Here is a 4,179-nt window from a genome sequence, read left to right as displayed (position 1 = left end):
TTTTTTTTTGAGACAGGGTTTCTCTGTGTAGCCCTGGCTGTCCTGGAACTCACTCTGTAGACCAGGCTGGCCTGGAACTCAGAAATCTGCCTGCCTCTGCCTCCCAAGTGATGGGATTAAAGGTGTGCACCACCATGCCCGGCTTATCTCTTTTGTTAGTAGTGGCAGTGGGTTTTGTTTTGGGAGACAGGGCCTCTCACTGTAGCCCAGGATAGCCTGGAACTTGATCAGATATTCTACTTAGTTTTAATTTGAACTCACAATCCAGATTTAAACTCCCAAGTTCTGGGATTGCCAGGCATGAACCAGCAGGCCAAGTTCAGAATTTATTCATCTTAGAACTGAAATTGTATACCTTTCTCCCACTACCCCGCACCCCACTGCTGGCAGCTCCCAGTGGCTGTGTTCCTATGTGAGGGAGCACACACACAGTGCTTGCCTTTGTCCTTGTTGTTTTACTTAATACCCATAGAGTTCATCCAGATTGTCTCACTTGACAGCTCTTTGCTTCTGCCTTTCATTGTCTTGTTTTTCCTTCTGAGACAGGACTTCCTTCTGTAACCCAGGCTGAAATAAAACTTGTGTTCCTTTGGCTTCCTGAGTTACAAGTATGTGCCACCATGCCTCTTTAAGATTGCTTTTTAAAAACTGCTACATAATGGTCCATTGTTAGTACGTGCCACGGCATCTTTATCCATTGATAGATGAGTGGACTTATTTCTATTTTCAGCTCCTGTGGATAAGCAGGGGTCTCAAGACCTCTTTGAGATACTGATTTTGTTTCCTTCAGAATCTTAAAAATGTGACTGTTCTAGTTTAATTCCCCCCCCTTTTTTTGTAACTCTATTCTGATATATATATTCCCAAAGTAGAAGGGTACCCTGTTCTTATGTCTTTTAAAGCCTTTACAAATAATTATGTATAATTTAATTAATTTATGTATTTGTGTCGAGGTAGGCATGTCAGAGGACTTGATACACTTCTTTCATCATGTGGGTTCTGGGGCTGCAACTCAGATTGTCAGGGCTGGCAGCCCATCTCATGGGCCCCTTTAAACACTTGGTCTCTGTCTTCTTGATGATAGTCATCCTAATGGAGTGACATTGGTATCCTACTGTGATTTTCATTTGCATTAATTTGAAAATGAGTACTGTTGATCCCTTTTCTTCTTATTACTGGCCACTTGCAATTCTTTAGAAATGTGTGTATTTGGCTTCTTTGTTCACTGTGCCATCAGTCCATTAGGCTTTTGCTATTGAATTGCGAGAGTTCCTTATAGACTTTGTGCTGTAACTCCTTACCAGATTCATGACTTGCAGGTGCTCCCTCTCATCCAGACCGAGGCTGGTGATTTCTTCTGTTCTGCAGGAGAGTGTAAGTTTGAGGGGGTCTTACTTATTTAGTCTTTAGCTGCTTGGGCTTTGGTTTTCATATCCAAAACACTATTCTAAGAACAATGGCAAGGAGTTTTATGGCTTTCCTCCCAGAATGATTTAGTAATATATTTTGGGGAAGGATGTATGTTGGCCATAGTTTTGAAATCTTGGTCCACAGGCAGCTAACTGCACTGTTAGTGGGCATTTCATGAGGCAGAGGGCATGGCAGAACAAACCTATTATTGTGGTTTGAATAGGAATGGTCCCAGAGACTCACTTGTTTGAATGCTTGGCTATGGGGAGTGGCACTATGAGGAGACATGGCCTTGTTGGAATAGGTGTGGTCTAGATGGAGGAAGTGTGTTGCTGTAGGGGAAGGCTTTGAGGTCTCATATGATCAAGCTAAGCCTAGTGTGGCATTCACTTCTGCTGCCTGTGAATCAAGAACTCTCAGCTCCTTCTCCATCACTGTGTCTGCCTGCATGTTGCCATGCTTCCCACCATGACAATAATGAACTAAACCTCTGAAACTGTAAGCCAGCCCCAATTAAATGTTGTCCTTTATAGGAATTGCTGTGGTCATTGTGTCTCTTCACAGTAGTGGAAACCCTAACTAAGATGTCTGTTTATTTTATGGTGTCCAGGAAACAGAGTGACAGACAAATAGGAAGGGTTCAGGGCAAGATATATCTTTTAAAGATATATTCCAAGCGCTGTACTTCCTACAGGCAGAACATACCCTTCCTTCATAATGCTGCCACTTTTATTTATTTATTTATTTATTTATTTATTTATTTATTTATTTATTTATTTTGAGACAGGGTTTCTCTGTGTAGCTCTGGATTAAAGGCGTGCACCACCACCGCCCAGCAATACTTCGACTTAAGAGTCTACTTAAAGTTTAAATTCATCAATGGATTACCTATTGAGTCTGTCACAGCCCTCATGACTTGTCTGGAAATTTCTCACAGATACACCCAGAGGGGTGCTATACTAATCCCCTAAGTGTCCTCCTCTCTATTCTTTGTGTGTATATGTGATAGATGTCCAGAGTGGGAGGAAGGGAATGTGTGCTCATTTGTATGCATGGGTGTTTTTCTCTATTGCTCTTCATTGTATGTTTTGAGACATAGTCTCTCGCTGTATTTAGGGCTTACCAATTTGGCTAGGGTGGCTAGCTAATGAGCCCCTGGGATCTATCCATGTCTCCTAGTGCTGGTGTTACAGGTGTGGGTTATCACACCCAGATTTTTACATGGATGCTGGTGATTCGAACTCAGGTCTTCATACTTATACAGCAGGCTCTTTATCTATTAAACCATCTCCCCTCAAGTTCTTTATATAAAATGCATTTGTATATAACTTAAGCACATATTCCTGTACAATCATCCAAGCCCTAATGATATTTCAATGAGAGGCTGAATATATGATTGTAACCAGATATTATGTTCCTTGTGTTCCTTGGTTATATCACAGACACCTTTTTAAAAATATATAGTTTATGAGCATCACACAACAAAATTACTCAGCAGTGGCTTCTCAGGATATGTTCCTGTTAAGGGTCATGTGATCTTTCTCTTCTCCGTTCCTCCGCCATCATGTGCGTTCCACCTGAGTCGGCTTCTCGCCATGTCTTCTCACAAGACTTTCCAAATCAAGCGATTCCTGGCCAAGAAGCAAAAGCAAAATTGTCCTATTTCTCAGTGGATCTGGATGAAAACTGGTAACAAAATCAGGTACAACTCTAAGAGAAGACACTGGAGGAGAACGAAGCTGGGTCTGTAAGGATTCACACAATAGCAAGACTGAGGATTTATACTGAATTGTCATCAATCAGTCCTACCAGATGGATTTCAACATTTATGACCTGGAGACTTGCTCGTGTCTTAAATTAGGATGTTTGTCATGTAATAAAATATAGAACCTTTCAAAAAAAAAGGGTCATGTGATTGTAAATCATCTGTGTAATAATGCAATGCAATGTGAATGTTAGGCCAGGCGTTATTATGCAGTATTAATGGAAGAGTTGATAGTGAGAGATCTCTGTAAATGAGTTGCACTGGTGTAATTTTTTTTTTCTGAACATTTTTGAAGGATTTATATGTTTGAGTGCTTTGCCTGCATATATCTATGAGTACCATGTGCATGCTTGGTAACCACAGAAGTCAGAAGAGGGCATTAGATCCCCTGAAACTGGAGTTATGGATGGTTGTGAACCACCAGGCGGGTTCTGGGAATCAAAGCTGGGTCCTCTGTGAGAGCAACAAATACTCGTAATCTCTGGGCCATTTCTCCAGACCCATGAATATTTCTTTGGTTCATGTTTGATAGAAGCATTGGTTGAATAACTCGTGGCTATAGAAAACTGACTACATCTTATTTCCATTTCATTGATGAGAAAATTGAGTCTGGATTCCCCTATTTAAGAAATCAGCAACAAGAACTGAAAGTGCACTGTGGGCGACATGCCCTTCTTAAAAGCTGTACTCTTTCCATTATAGGAATACAATAGACTGAAGGACTGGCTTTTCTATCCTAGCATTTTTCTCTAAGAAATACCGCTTCCTTCCATTACCTCTGTGGGTTGTTCTGTTTTGTTTTTGTCTATTTGTTTGGTTTGGTTTGGTTTGGTTTGGTTTGAGAAAGGATCTTACAATGTAGCTCTGGCTGTTCTACTTACTCCCTGTGCTGACCATGCTGGCCTGAAGTTCATGATAGGGATTCACCTGCCTCTGCCTCTGCCTCTGCCTCTGCCTCTGCCTCTGCCTCTGCCTCTGCCTCTGCCTCTGCCTCTGCCTCTGCC

General features: G+C 41.6%; 1 pseudogene across 1 annotated transcript; it reads left to right on the top strand.

Moving 5' to 3' along the window:
- Positions 1-2,998: 2,998 nt before the first annotated feature.
- LOC110317247 lies at positions 2,999-3,314 on the top strand (annotated as a pseudogene). The gene has a single exon (XR_002380304.1). The product of XR_002380304.1 is annotated as a 60S ribosomal protein L39 pseudogene (transcript).
- The last annotated feature ends 865 nt before the right edge of the window (positions 3,315-4,179 follow it).

The sequence above is a fragment of the Mus pahari genome, chromosome 2, assembly GCF_900095145.1.
Source record: "Mus pahari chromosome 2, PAHARI_EIJ_v1.1, whole genome shotgun sequence".
Lineage (NCBI taxonomy): Eukaryota > Metazoa > Chordata > Mammalia > Rodentia > Muridae > Mus > Mus pahari.
The sequence above is the reverse complement of the archived record's forward strand: the minus strand, read 5'-3'. Positions and strand labels throughout refer to the sequence as shown.